The sequence below is a fragment of the Giraffa tippelskirchi genome, chromosome 10, assembly GCF_054371585.1.
Source record: "Giraffa tippelskirchi isolate mGirTip1 chromosome 10, T2T-mGirTip1v1.2.pri, whole genome shotgun sequence".
Classification (NCBI taxonomy): Eukaryota; Metazoa; Chordata; class Mammalia; order Artiodactyla; family Giraffidae; genus Giraffa; species Giraffa tippelskirchi.
In genome coordinates this window covers 19,472,935-19,488,419 of record NC_137284.1, presented here as the reverse complement: position 1 = coordinate 19,488,419, position 15,485 = coordinate 19,472,935, and the positions used below count along the sequence as shown (strand labels likewise).

General features: G+C 41.1%; 1 protein-coding gene across 8 annotated transcripts in view; it reads left to right on the top strand.

Annotated features, from left to right (window-relative positions):
* The window catches only part of SIRAL1 (SIR2 antiphage like 1), a 44,937-nt gene that overhangs the window by 3,733 nt on the left and 25,719 nt on the right, over positions 1 to 15,485 (top strand). The window lies entirely within an intron of this gene.

Genomic DNA, 15,485 nt, shown 5'->3' with positions numbered 1-15,485 from the left:
AGTCGTCGCCCATTTTTACCTGACCATATCTGTTTTGGGGGTTTACATTCTCTTTACTATTATTATTATGTAAGTTTCAGTTGTACAGCATTATAATTCAACATGTGTACACACTACCAAGTGATCACTGCCATCAGCCTGGTTACCATCATTATTTTTGTTAAATCTGTCTGTAATCTGTTCTGCGTTTGCGTGCCTTTGTGCTCTTGGCCCATTTAAAGACCATATTTGGGGACTTCCCTGGTGGTCCAGTGGCTAAGGCTCTGTGCTCCTAATGTGGGGGGCCGGGGTTCTGGCCCTGGTTGGGGAACTAGATCCCACATGCCTCAGCTAAACATCCTGCTTGTCGCCATGAAGATCGAAGATCCCACATAAGACTTAGCACAGCCAAATAAATAATAAATATTAAAAAAAGGAAATAGACCACACTTGTCCTCAGAGATTGCCCTGTTTTAAAGTGTATGAACGGGTAGTTAACTGATTAAGAGGTGGGAAATGCTTTTGTCATGATACTTTAACCTCATTAGATTACGGGTGGACTTGCTCTGGCTCTTTTGAGAAAATAGGGAATTTCTTTAGTAGCTTATTTTATGTTTTCCATTATAAAAGTATTATAGAAAATTGAAAATAAAAAAGTAGAGGGAAAATCATTCATATTTCTGTTTTCCAAATACTGTTAATATCATAGCTTTTCTTGCCTTTAAAAAAAAAAGTCATGCATTCTTTCTTAATTGTAGAAATTTTCAAACATTTGCATGATAGAAAAAAAACTAATAAACCTCATGTACCCATCACTAGCTTCTGAAGCCAACCAACACCAGGACAGTCTTGTTCTCCATCCCACCCTTAACTCCCAGATGGTTTTGAATCAGATCCCAGAAATAATCATTTCATCTGTAAACACTTGGGTATGTATCCATGAAAGATAAGGATTAGTATTCAACATAACCACAATACTATCATCACACCTTCAAAAATACGTTCCTGGGTATTACCAAGCAACCAGTCAGTGCACAGATTTTCCTGTTGGTTTCACTTCCTAACAGTTCATTTGTTTGAATCATCCAGATTCAAGAAGGGTCCACCCGTTGTGTGTACACTTTTAATTAGAAGACTAAAACCATATGGGCATTCAGAAGAGATAATGTGGACTGTCAACCTTGCGGATGCTAAGAGCTTGCACTTCGGAGTCAGACAGACTGGGTTTCAGACCCAGCTCAGCCGCGTGCTAGCTGTATAACCGTGTGCAATTTACTTAACCTCTCTCACTTTAGTTTCTTCATCCTGTCAAATGGAATCAATATATACCCTAGGACTGCCATGAGGACTGAGTGCGTCAGTGCAGGTTAGAGCCCAGGAGAGCCCTGCACAGAGTTAATAATAAATGCTAGCTCTGTCCAGCACCTAGTATAGCAAAAGGTGCATAGATTTGTGTAATAAAAATAGAGTAGGAGTCAAGAGCTGAGGAATTTGGTCTAATTCTGCCATTTAGGGGAATCACTTCAAAGTTTTGGACCCTAAATTTCTCATTAGAAAAGGGGACAGAGTGAACAACTAGATGATCACTGAAATTCCAGAACTTGCAGGAAATGAGCCTGTTGTGATATTTTAGAAACAACATGAGCTTCTAAAACAGACCGGGGTTTGCATCTTGTACTTTATTATTTACAAGCATTTAATCCTCTCAACCTCAGTTTCTTCATATGTGCAATACTAACTTAGTAAAATTGTTGTGATGAGCAAGAAGATAAATATGTCTAGTTCCTAGTGTGTAGTGGGTACTCAGATTATTAGCATTTCATGAGTGTAAAACAGGAATGTTACATTGGAGCATTTTCAACATCTTAAGAGCTGTGTGTTTTGTGGCATTTGTGTAAATGAAGATGACCAAGTGTCTTACGGCAAAAGGAATATACACTGGAAGGGTGAACCTGGAAACTGTGTTTCCCGTACATGGATGATGGAAAATTAAGGGACTATTCAATGCTCTTGATAAAAGCCAAAGAATAGGAAGATCCCTGAAGAAATTCAGGAAGGTCTTTGCAACAGATGGTTACTTAAGTTGAAGAAACCTGTTTTCTGTTATCATTTGAAAATTTCACAATGAGTCAAAAATGGCTTTTTAAATTGCAATATATGCAAGCATTATGTTAGTTTCAGGTGGGCTACATGCTGATTTGATATTTGCATATTTTATGAAATCACCACAATAAGTCTAGTACCCATCTGTCCCCATACAAAGTTACTAGACTGTTATTGACCATATTCCTCATGTTGTGTATTACATCCCTGTGGCTGATTCATTTTAGTTTTTTTAAATTGCATGTATCAGTGAAATAATACGGTATTTGTCTTTCTCTGATTTATTTCACTTAGCATAATATACCCTCTAGATGTTGTCATAGGTGGCATGATTTCATTTTTGTCTGGGCTCAGTAATATTCCATTCACCTATCAATGGACTCTTCGGTTGCTTCCATACTTTGGCTATTGTAAATAATGCTGCAGTGAACATTGGTGTGTGTGTTATCTTTCTGAATTTATATTTTTGTTTTCTTTGGGTGAATACCCAGAAGTGAAATCTCTGGATTATTTGGCAATTCTGTTTTTAGGTTTTTGAGGAACTTCCATATAGTTTTCTGTAGTTTACAATCCTACCAGCAGTGCATGGTAAAAATTCCCTTTTCTCCAGGTTCTCACCAAAATTTGTCATTTCTTGCCGTTCTGATACAGCCATTCTGAGAACTACAAGATGGCATCCCATTGTGGTTTTGACTTACGTTTCCCTGATAGTGATGTTGAGAATCTTTTCATGTGCCTGTTGGCCATCTGTATATCTTCTTGGAAGAATGTCTGTTCAGGTCCTCTGCCTGTTTTTCAGTCAGGTTGTTTTTTTGATGTTGTGTGAATTCTTTGTATATTTTGGGTATTAACCCTTATCTGATGTGTTTGCAAATACAGTATCTTTTTTTTAAGGAACTGTACTTGACTTTAATTCTGATTGAAGCAAATACAGTGAAGCAAATACAGTATCTTCTCCCACTCAGTAGGCTGCCTTTTTGTTTTGTTGATCATTTCTTTCACTGTGCAAAGACTTTTTTAAGATTGATGTAGTCCCATTTGTTTATTTTGCTTTTGTTTCCCTTGCCTGAAGAGACAGATCCAAAAAAAATTGCTGAGATCAAGGTCAAAGATCTGCCTGTGTTTTCTTCTAGAAGCTCTTGGTTTGGCTCTTACATTTAAGTCTTTAATCCATTTTGAGTTTATCTTTGTCTGCAGTATAAGAAAGTGGTTCGGTTTCAGTCATTTGCTGACAAGGATGTCTTTTCCCCATTGTGTGTTCTTATCTTCTTTGTCATAGATTCATTGACCATATAAAAGATGTCAATTGTGTGTGTGTGTGTGTGTGTATTTATCTTTGATGTTTGAAACATGCTGCATTTGCCCTAATGATATTTTTGGTTTAATGAAAATAGCTTACATTAGCTGTTAAAAGGAGAGCTGCACTATTAACTGACTTAGAAAAGCAAATCAATTCCGAGTTTACTGATCCCAGTGTACCGGTCAGCATTTCCCCTACATGCTTGATAAGAGTCGCCTGAGGTACCTTAAAGCTACAGCAGGTCACTCTAGGAATTTCGGCTCAGCGGAGGTCGAGTCGGGGCCCAGGAATCGGTGTCGCTCCCTCACCCCTGCCCAGGAAGCACCCCTGTGTCTGCACCTCTGCCCCGAGTCCTTCACCGCTGAGCCAGGTGCTCCTGCTCTGCTTGTCCTTGTGTAGGTTCCCCTTTGCCTGGTTTATCACTTGCCCGTGTTAATTTTTTTTCCAGATGCTCCAAGGTATGAATCACATTCTTATCGGTAACATCATCTGTGTGCTCAGATGTATCACTTCAATTTTTTTAGTGGAGCCTGCAGTCTTCTTCCTCCTCCCTTTACTGCTCCCTGTCAGAGTCATTCAGAAATGGACCTTTACTCTCCTCCTGGGCTGGCTCCCATGATGTCGCATTTCTTGGTTACATCCCTATATCCTAAGAAGTATCTGAATGACTTTATTTTGCCCAAAAACTTGTTTGATAGTTTGAAAGTGGAATAGAGTCCCAAGCTAGAAGTGATTTTTCTCTCAGAGTTTTAAAGGTGTCCTTATGCTTCCCAGGGTCTGTAAGTGTTTTTGAGGCATGGGGTTCACACCCCTTCTGCATACCCTTGTCTTGCTGGTTTGGTTTTTCTTTTCTCCCTCACTGGGACTTTGAAGACAGTCCCTCCATCCCTGGTGGTCTGGAGTTCCATGATGGTGTACCCTGGTGTGGGTCTTTCCTCTTCTGCTAATTCTTGGTCTACAGTGGATCCCTTTATTCTGAAAATTCATGTCCTGCAATCCTGGGACATTTTCTTCTATCATTTCTGTGATTTTTCTCCCCATATTTTCTTTTCCTTTGATCCTTTTTCATACTATCCATTCTTGTCATATGGGTACAGTAGCTACAAAGAGGGCCCATCATAATTTTCTATAAACCATTCAGGTAAACGAAGAAAAATTGAAAACAAAACCAAACCAGGAAGGGGACGTGCATATAAGAAAATGTATCCTGTAGAAGCAGGGGCAAGCTCTTAAGAATACTATTTTTTGAATTGATGTCACCATGAAACCAGGATGCTTTCACTTGCCCCAGAAGTTCCTCCTGAAAACGGCTTTTCTCCTTAGAAATGAAAATACCCACAGCAGCTCTCTCCAGGTGGGATCACTTGCTCTTTCTACTTCACTGTCCCTTTCGTACTCCCCAGGTGCCTACATGTGACCTGTCCTTTTCTCAGAAAGGAAGGGTGCTCCCCACCCTCAGCCCACTCCTGTGCAGTGTCCCCCTGGCACCCAGGCTGCCCAGCCCTCTGTTGTTGCTCCCTCTGACTCCTCAGTCTTGCACTGACCTCCTTCGCTCTTTATGAAAGTATGTTTTTAGGTCTTCCTAACCCGTTTTGCTCTCAGCTTTTCTCCTCAGTTATTTTCACTGGCTACTGTTTCAGACTGATGCCACCTGCTCTGCAAAGCAGTGCTCTTCAAGCTATTTATTCTAAGTCAACCTAGTCTTTCTAGCTCCAGTGGCCCTTGTAGCAGATAATAGCCTGTTTCTGGAGCTTTCAGATTGTAGTTTCAGGTATAAACAATGTTTTTATCTCTCAGTTCATTTGTAGATCAAAGAGAATATTTTTCTGTTAATTTTTATTAAGAGAAAAAAATCCTGAAAAGAATATTGGCTAATTTACAGTCATAATGGATTAGAACATGGCAACCCACACCAGTATTCGTGCCTGGAAAATTCCATGGACAGAGGAGCCTGGTCTGTTATAGTCCATGGAGTCACAGAGTGGGACACAACTGAGCATGCACACACAGTCATCAACTTAGCCACTTCCCTATGTTCTGGTTGGTCTGTCATTCTCTTGTTCTTAAGGGATTACTGAAATTGATCCAGGGAAGATACTTGCAAAAACTTTCCTAAAGTAGAGGACAGTTCTTTCAAAATCAATAAATACTTGCATTAGTGCTTGAGACAGAAAGGAGGAAATAATCACCAATAATCCTATCACCCAGAGCTTATTTCTGCCGCTCAGAGACCCAGGACATGATAAGGAACAGGGTGTCAAACGACGCTTTGATCTCTAAGGTTGAGTAGGACTGTCTAAAAGTGTGTGTTTTGAAGGGCTGTATAATGAAACTCTGAGTAGGTACCTCACGGGTCTGAAACAGGCAAAATCTTGGCTGAAGACACGGATTTGGGAGACATTAGCATTTAGTTGGCATGGTAAGCCACTGGAGTGGATGCGGTGGGGAGAGGAGGGAATGGGTAAAGTGATTGGTCTGGAGAGTCTCAGATGGTGCCCTGAGGACGATCCACATTCAGGGAATGGGCAGAGTAAGAAGAGCTTCCCCTACAGGAATGGGAGGAAGGCTGGGAAGACACAGCATCCAGAGGAGATGAGAATGGAATTCCGTGTTAGATGCTTCCAAAGGGTAAAGGAGGATGAGTCCTAATGATGTCATTGAATTTTACCACAATGATATTTATTTACCATAAAGTTTTTCTTGATCTTATTCAAACACAATTGTTAATCTCCTCTGTTAATCTCCTCATACATGCATACTAAACTTAGCACAAATGTATTTTATTGGGTTGGCCAGAAAGTTCATTTGGGTTTTCCCATACCATGAAAAACCTGAATGAACTTTTTGACCAAGCCAGTATGTATGTGTGTGTGTGTGTGTGTGTGTGTGTGTGTATGTGTGTGTGTATGTTCACAGCTCCACTTCCCCTAAAACATGGAGACTTCTCAAAGGTATGGCCCTTAAGGGCATGGTGTTAGTCATCTTTGGTGAGACAATATTGACTTGTGTCTGCACAACGTGAACGCTGCAGTCAATGTCCCTTGTTTACTGTGTAACTGCCATGTGAGTACTAGCAAGCTATTTAATGTCTCTGTTATCTGTGACATCCGCGACATGTAAGGATGATGGTGGTGTCTCCTTCATAGAGGAGTGAACATTCCTAAAGTGCAGAAAACCATGCCTGGCTCACTGTAAATGCTACATGGTATTTGTTGGAGGTGAACTGGATGCTGTGATAATTGTATCAGTTTTAGGGCAGTGCCTGGCATTTAACAGGTATTAACATGAAAATTCAACACCTTGTAATTAATACAATTCCTGTCATTTTAAACTCTGCCAACATATACAGAATACATTTGGTCCAGGCCAGAGGGAAACCTCAGTGGACTGAGAATTCTCTGCATGTAACTTTGTTTTATAAAACAATCTATAGACTTTTTGCGAAGGTACTGTGTAATCATTGTGTTTTTTTCATGTAGTTGGGAAAAAGAAAACCGAAAGGTAAGGAAGACTCCTGCAGAGCAGCTGAGCATGTTCATATGTGGGAGTGAACATAGCCTGAAACAGCTGAGTGATGCTGTCCCTCACAGAGTGAATTTGGCGTGAAAGAAATAATACCACACTTTACCTAGTCACCCTGGTTTTTGTTGTTGGTTTTTTTTTTTTACAGCTCATAAAATTAAAAGTATCAGTTGATCTCTTATTAGACTTTGAATAACTCTTGGTGGGTACACACTCATTCATTCAGCAAATATTTAAATATTTACTCTACTGTGTAAACACTTATTGTGTGACAGAAACTGTGCTGAGGGCAAGTATGAAGAAAGGTAGATAAGGCGCTGACATATAAACGAGGCCTCTGTGGGAAGGGGAGACTTCAGGGATGGGACAGCGGGAGGCAGAGGTGCTCGCAGAGGACAAGCAGCACCTGCCCTTCTAAGGGAAGACTGTGTGCGCCGGGGGCATAGGTGATGTGTCCCGTGTGGACAAGGCAGGGGTCTGGAAGGGAGGTTGTCGAGAAGACTGCAGAGGCCAGGCCAGGTCTTTCCGGCAGGATGAGGAGTTTCATATTATTAAATACAGAGAAGCCATTGAGTCATTTTTAAACCATTACTTAATCCAGTTTGTGTTTTGAAATCCGTTCTGCTGCAAAAGCCTTTCTTGTTTATTTGTAAAATACTTTAGATTTAATATAGTAAATAAAAGTAAGTGATTATTTTTAGAATTTTCTTTTATTATTTATGTAGCTGTGTCAGGTCTCAGTTGCAGCACGTGGGGTCTTAGCTGCGCATATGGGTCTGACTCCCCAACTAGGGATCCAACCTACGTCCCCTGGACTGCAAGGCAGACTCCAACCACTGGTCCACCAGGGAAGCTCACAAAGAAACAGATGTTTTTAGCCCAAAATACTGACATCTTTGAGTTGTTTACCAGAAAGTTCTTGCATTAAGAATCCACCCTTAAAAATCAGTTTAGGGACTTTGCTGGTGGTCCAGTGGTTAAGATTCTGCAAGCTCAGTGCAGGGGACCTGGGTTCAACCCCTGGTCAGGGAACTAGATCTCACATGCTGCAGCTAATACTCGGCACAGCCAAATAAATAATCAGTTTACATCTTAGATATCAGAAACTTGAGTTATAAAAATAAGATGATATATATCTAAAAATGTTCAGTTAGTGTTGGAGAGTGTTCTTAGAAACTTGAGGTCTGAAATCCTTTTGCCTGCTGGAATCAGATTTCCTTCAGCCCCTGTTCTGATTGTTAGTGTATCTGAAAAGCGATATAGTCTGAATGTTGATTTACCATGCACACAATTTTCACAGGAATTTGTCTTTTCCCACTTGTTCCATTTTAAAAAGAAGTCAGCCTTTTATGGTCCTGACTGCCTTAAAAGCAGTAATAGGATGTTTCTTTTAATTGGAAATGCTTTGTCTGTTGCATAATAAATTTCTTTCTTGTAATTGTGATCATGAGCAACATGTTACATTTCAGTTAGTTCATTCGGGAAGTATTTGCTCGCCCACCCTATGCCAGGCACTGCTCAGGGATCTGAGGATGCTTATAAACTAACCTGAAATCCCTACCTTTGAGGAGTTTATATTCCAGTGGGAGGAGGCAGATGGCAATTAATAAGCACAGTTAGTATCTTTATTATACTACTAATAAATATAATTAGTGTGCTGGGGTAGTACATGCTATGAAATTGTAGAGCGGCTGGTGTAGGGAGTGAAGAGGCTGCAGCTTTAAATACAGTGGTGAGGGTAGCACCACTGAGAAGATCTGAACGGAGCAAAGGATTGGAAACTTGTACTGATGGGGGGTGGGGTGAGGAGATCCAGCCAAAGGAACAGTCAACACAAAGGGAGGCCCCAGGCCAGAGTGCTCCAGGCCTGTTTGCGGAAGAGTAGAGAAAGCTGCAGGTCTAGAGGGAGGGAGGGAGGGAGGGAGTTCCTCTGCCTTTTAGGAACAGGCTTCTCAGTCAAATTCAAAGTTCATAAGCCAAAATAAATGAGTAAATTAGGGAAAGAATTTTCATCCTGTGAACGCTCTGCAGGTGGTAATCTATAAATACCCCAATTCATGTCTTAACTTGAATTAGGTAATTCCTAAGTAACAGAAAAGTTTCTTAAATTCATTTCATAGGGCAGCTAAGCAAACAAACAAAAAAAATCTCTTTTTCTTCAAATAAGAAACTGATGTTGGATCACAAGCTCATATGAACTAGCATTTAGTAAAAGGTGAAAATTTACCCTTCCGTGAATAGATTTCAAAAGCCAAAAGCTTTGTTTTATAGCAGAGATTGGCAAAGGTACCTCGTGCACTTGTCTCCGAGAGGGGTGGTGATGGAGGTGAAGATTGGGTCGAGTGTGGGGGGACTGCACTTTTAGAGCAGAGTTGGTTACCTCCCTTCTTTGTTGATTCCCTGGTGGCTCAGAGGTTAAAGCGTCTACCTGCAATGTGGGAGACCTCAGTTCGATCCCTGGGTCAGGAAGATCCCCTGGAGAAGGAAATGGCACCCCACTCTTCTTGCCTGGAGAATCCCATGGACGGAGGAGCCTGGTAGGCTACAGTCCACGGGGTCGCAAAGAGTCGGACACGATTGAGCGACTTCACTTCACTTCACTTCTTTCTTTCAAGAGCAGTAGCTCCCGATTCTTTTATCATTTTTATTTGATGATCTATGTTTTCTGTTCTTTAACTCAGTGAGATTTTCCTTGTGTTTCTTAAGTTTACAGCCTAAATCAGGTACACTGCTTTTCATAAGGTCCTGTTTCCAAGTCAGGGCCAGCTGCTGGCTGCTCAGAAATCAGTACTTGAGAGAGAGACAGATATTGGTAGAAAGGAAAATTACTGTTAATCAGAATGCTGGCAATATGCAGATACGGTAGGCTCAGTGTCCCTCCAAAAACCATCTCCCAGGATTCTGCTTGGCCATGAATGTTTTTAAAGGGAAAAAGGAAGTAAACTCAGTTAATCCTTGAAATAGAGAATCAGAGTCCTCCTCCTCCTGTGTGCAGTCTCCCCCCACCCTCACCCCTACCCCACCCCACCTCCTGCTCTGCAGCTTGAAGGATCTTAGTTCCCTGACTGGGGATTGAACCTGGGCCACGGCAGTGAAAGCACCAAATCCTAACCACTGGACCACCAGGGAATTCCTGTGGTCTTTCTTCAGATGCTGTCCTGTTCACAGTTTGTTCCTGGGAACGCTGAAGGAGAAGCTTGGGAGGAGATCTGGTCATCTGTTAGTTACTTATTCTTCATTTCTATTCCTTTGATCTACAGAAAGATCCAAGAGATCAGGGTTAGGCAAGGTGTCCTGTGATCAGAAGATTTGAAAGGCCAGAGATGAGTAGAGCATGGGGATGCCTGGCCTAAGAGGGGCCTCCTGCAGAGAGCTCTTTCCTGCCAAAAGCTGCTTCCAAATCCCCACTTGTGAGAACATCATTCTGTTTCTATGGGATCATGGGTGAAGGTCTGACTTCCTGCTGACATGCAGTGCTGTATCCTTAGAGCAGAAGATGTCCAAGTGGGTCTGTTGCTGACAGTTGCTGTTGTCCGTTTACATAAACAAGCAGAACAAGCTTATGAGCAGTAGGGTTAATCCCATTTTCTTAAGGTCATTCCTTGGAGCCGTTCGCCATAGACTCAGTAATGCTCAAGATGGAGCCATTTACGTCACAGCTGCAGTCTCGTCTGTACAACACATCAGGAATGTGCAGCCCACACTGCATCTGTGGCTCTATTGTCCTAATCTCTACCTGCCTGAGCCTGCTCCTTTTGTGACTCAGAGAAGCCTGGGAGACTTCAGCTTCTCTACAAACGGTAGGCAGGGACCTTTGTCCTTGGGTAGGTAGGGGCAGGGGGTTAGGCACAGGGTTCTGCTCCTTTCCAGTCCTAATCAATGACTGATACAGTAGAATATTGTCAAAGTCACGCGCGTATCAAGTGTGTCATATTGGTGTGCATATTCCGTATCACCTTTGCTTCTGATGCGTGGTACCAGTTGTAAAGAATCAGCCTTAGTTTATCCAGTGAGATACTTGAGGTGTTCGAGCTGTGTGTGCATGCTAAGTCCCTCAGTCGTGTCCGACTCTTTGAGACCCCATGGACTGTGGCCCGCCAGGCCTCTCTGTCCATGGGATTCTCCAGGCGAATATACTGGAGTGGGTGGCCATACCCTCCTCCAGGGAATCTTTCCGACCCAGGGATTGAACCCCAGTTCTTAAGTCTCCTGCATTGGCAGGCGGGTTCTTTACCACTGGCTCCACCTGGGAAGACAGAACTGATCTTTTCTTGTGTTTCTGAATTTTATTTTTCAGAGTATCCTTTTGTGGTTTCTTAAACTTTTTTCTTACTGATTCCTTTCCCCATTGTCATGGTTGTTTCATACTTGAGTCCCCTCTCCAAAATTGCTGTTCATTGTTTCTAGCTTTGTTTCCCATGAGGTTGAAGCCAAGGTATGATCACTAAAGAAAATGCTAAGACACACAGGTCTTTGACTTTCTGAGGCAAAACATTCTATGTTCATCTCGCAGTAAAAAAGGAAAATGATCCAGGTTAATCTAACTGAGAGTTAGAAGGGCCCTTAAAAAATTGGCAAGGCCTTTTCTTCCTTTTTAAAAAATAGAACTGTGTGCATCACCCACAAATGTAATTACCCAGCCTCTTTTTCTTTAAAAGGAAATGCCGTGACCTCTGTAGGCCTCCAGTTCCAGTGCCATCCTGAGTGGGAAGTTCAAGAGCGAGTGTTTTGTAGACATTTGATGGCAGCTGAGTGACAGGATGAAAAGATTGAACGCACTTAAACAAGCCTGTTACTAAATCTCTCTTTATTGGGTATTTTGATAATTGCGTTTTAAACATAAGACCCCAATTTTTTAATGCATTCTGTCGGTTTAAGACACCATGCAAAGACAGGTGTACTTTGTTTATCTTTCTTATGTTCTGTCCTCAGTTTGGTGTGAAATGGGGTGTGGATTACATGGCCACAAAGTGGGGGCCTCTGAGATGTCTAACCTGGTGTTGACAGTTCACTTAACCACTGCTAACATCCAGCTACACTTGAGGTTTTTAATCATAACATTTGCCAAGCTGTATGTCAAAATGCAACTTGAATTTTTTTTGTTTTTCAAAATCAGTGCTGTTTAAGTCATGACAGGAAGTCTTCCGTTGAAGACTTGTCAAATTCCAACTCCAAGAGATCCTCTGTAATGGTGACAACTTGTGGGCTCGCCCAGACTTGAAGGACTCTGCATCTGTTCGCTGTCCTTTTGTTCTCATGAGAAGTAAGCGGTTGAGGGCACAGCCATTCATAATTCACACTGCCTTATTAGGAGGAAGACTTCAGTTTTTAAGGACTGGCTAGAGTGTCCAGTCTTACCCTTGAAGATTCATTTACTCTCATTTTTAGTGAATTGCCTAGGTTATTTGTGGTAAATTAGTTTGCACAGTCATACTACTTGGACATGGAAATTTTTTTCATTAAATATTTTTAAAACCTCCCTGTTTAGCATCATGTGTCATTGTTTTCAGCATGTACCTTCTCAGAAACTTCACAGGAGGGAAAGCAGTGACACAGAAGGAATTTATCAGTTATCATTCTTTGCACAGTAAAACCATCGACTTCCATCACCAGCTTCTACTTCAAATCAGATTTTAATTTGGATGTTCCATTACTCCTTCTTGAAACAGTTTTATTCCTTGTACATGCTGTGTTACTTTGGTTTTATAATCGAGAATAACTGATATAAACAACATCTGAGCTCTTGAGCCTGGAATATCAGTGTAGTTTATTTTGGGACTTGAGTTAAAAGGCTTTCTAGAATTTGTGATTATACCTCTCAATCCTGAAAGTCCTTCCAGAAACCCTATATCTTATGAGTTCATTTTCACATTTTTCATTGATTGGTCATTGTTTGCTGGTGAAATCCCAAGAATAAGTAATATCGATCTGGCATTTTATCAGTGACTGTATTAAAGCAAATTTCCAGGAAATGAATGTGATACAGGTCTCATCTGACAGAAGGGAGAGGGTGTTGGTCACATGCAATTTAGGGATAAAAGTAGGAGCAAACTAAGTTAACCAGAGGTAGAGGAAAGACTTCAAGACTGGGGTACACAGAGGAATCACAGTCGAAGCACAGCTAAATACAGTTCATATATATATACACACACACATAATTGGAGTATAGTTGCTTTACAATGTTGTGTTAGTGTCTGCTCTATAACATTGTGAATCAGCCCTATGTATACATATATCCTCTCCATCCCGCACCTCCCTCCCAGCCCCCCACCCCGTCCCACCCCTCTAGGTGGTCACAGAGCAAGAGCTAAGCTCCCTGCTCTGTGCTGAGGGCTCCCACTAGCTCCCTGCTTTAAACCGAGTAGTGTATGTATGTCAGTGCCAATCTCCTGTTTCATCTCCGCTCCTCCAATGTCCACATGTCCTCTCTCTATGTCTGTGTCTCTGTCTCTATTCCTGCCCTGAAAATAGGTTCCTCTATGCCATTTGTCTAGATTCCTCATACAGTTCTTATATATCAGTTCCATTTCTTTGTGTGAATGAGAAGGATGAGAATGGCAACTTCGTTCTATACAAAACGGATAGGATAGGCTGCAGTCTCCAATAGAACTGAATTCATCAACTGCCTTAAGCTGTTTTAGTGAATTGCTAATTTCCCGCAAGCTTGTTGGGTGCCCTCTTGTAGTACCTTACACTGCCTGTCTCTTCCTTCCTTCCTCTCCCCATAGTTTCTAAAAAAAACAGATGTGTTGGAATTAGTCCAGAAGCCACAATCAAAGAGGCTTGGTTTCTTCCAAGTCAGAGAAGGACTATCTTTTCCCTTAGAAAACAAAGTTAACCCTTTTCTATGTTTATGCTGGAGGAATAAGCCAGTCTATTCCAGCCACTGTTTTATTTATTTGTATTTTTAGATAGAAAAGGGTAAAGCTTGCTATAAATATAACTAATCTTTTAAACCAAGCAAGGATCTCCCTCCCTAGCTAGTCATTTGTACATCTTTTGTTTCTAGGCAAAAGTGTCACGATTAGAACTTTTCTCTTTATTTATTCCATCCATTTGTATCTGAAAATGTATTATTACGAGTTCATTGTGCGTGTCAGTGGTTCGTTAGAACTGAAGATCACACGCTAGAAGCAGAGGGAGACCCCCAGATCGGCATGAGGAGAGCAGGTGAGAGACCCCACTCTCATCCCTCTGGGGAAAAAGGAGCCATATTTTGCCGTCTCTCTAGAACCAAGATGCTATGAAAACAGGAACTTCTGGAATTCTTCCATATTTTCAAATCTATAACTGTTATCTTATGTAATCTTAATTTCATTCATATAGCCAGTCCTTTTTCTTTTATACTTTTTCCATATCTCTTACTGGATTTTTCCTAGAACACTGGCCTCAATTTTTCCCTTTTTCATCCACCAGATATAAGCATCCTATTTCTTGCCAAGCTGACGTATTTAGAAGTAAAAGTATCCTATCTGATATGAGGATTTAGACCTTAAAAGTTTTGTTAATAAGGTTACTTGTCTTGGCATTTGATGAGCATCTTTTGTTGAACGCTGTTGGCTTTGAAGGATTTCTCAGTAGCTTAGCAGTAATTGGAGTAATGAAGACACTGGCCTTTGTTTTCTTATGACAGAGAAGCTTTTCTCCACCTCTGCTAAGTCCCACTGAAATGAAAACTCCGGTGGCCATCGCTTAAATTAATGTGTGAACTAGTTGATGCATGTTAGAAATTCTGTGCAAGATTTTCACAATTAGAAGTTCTTTAGCAGTAGCTGCACATTGTTTAGGGTAAATGCTAAACTAGAATTATTTTTTCTGAAATTGCACTCTAGAAGGAATAAGATACGCCTTATGCTTAGATGTCACTGGGGTGTACATGTAATATTGTATCATATGAGACATCTTTTAGACTGAAGAAAAAATGTTAGAAGACAGAATGAGTATGTGATCAAATATAATATGGGCATATTGAATTAATTCGCATTTAATTCCTAAGTAAAAGGACCCAGAACATTCCAGTAACAACTTGTCTAGAGCTGTTGGCCATATTTAATTCTCATAAATTACGTAGATGGAATGAACCTTTGGAATAGTTGACTCTGTAAAGAAAAAAATGGAAAAGCTTAGTATTCAGGTGTCGACACCAAGAATTGACCATCTGTCAGAAAAGAGAATCCAGCAAAATGAGTACATTTTCCAGGGGAAAATGATGGGACTGATCTGGGGTTCTGGTAAATTGGTGGTGCTGGGAGGTTTGTAACATGTAATGCTTATCACCAGAAACAAATGATTTCCTTCAGCTCCTAAATTTAACTGACTGCTTTAATTGTATCAGCAGAGCACCTAGCCACGTAGCAGCTCTAAAGCATCACAACTACTTCAACTAAATCTGAATGTGGGATTTAGTTTTTAGATTTCTAGAATGTGGGAGCTCCCTTCTTTGATGGTTTTGAACTGCATATTAAAAATGGGGTGGGGGGAGATGAGAAGATAATACTTGGACAATGTTTTTAGGTTGTAATAGCGCAGCTAAGAGCGCGGATCTGGGAGGCAGACCACCTTGGTTTGAATTACGGTACCG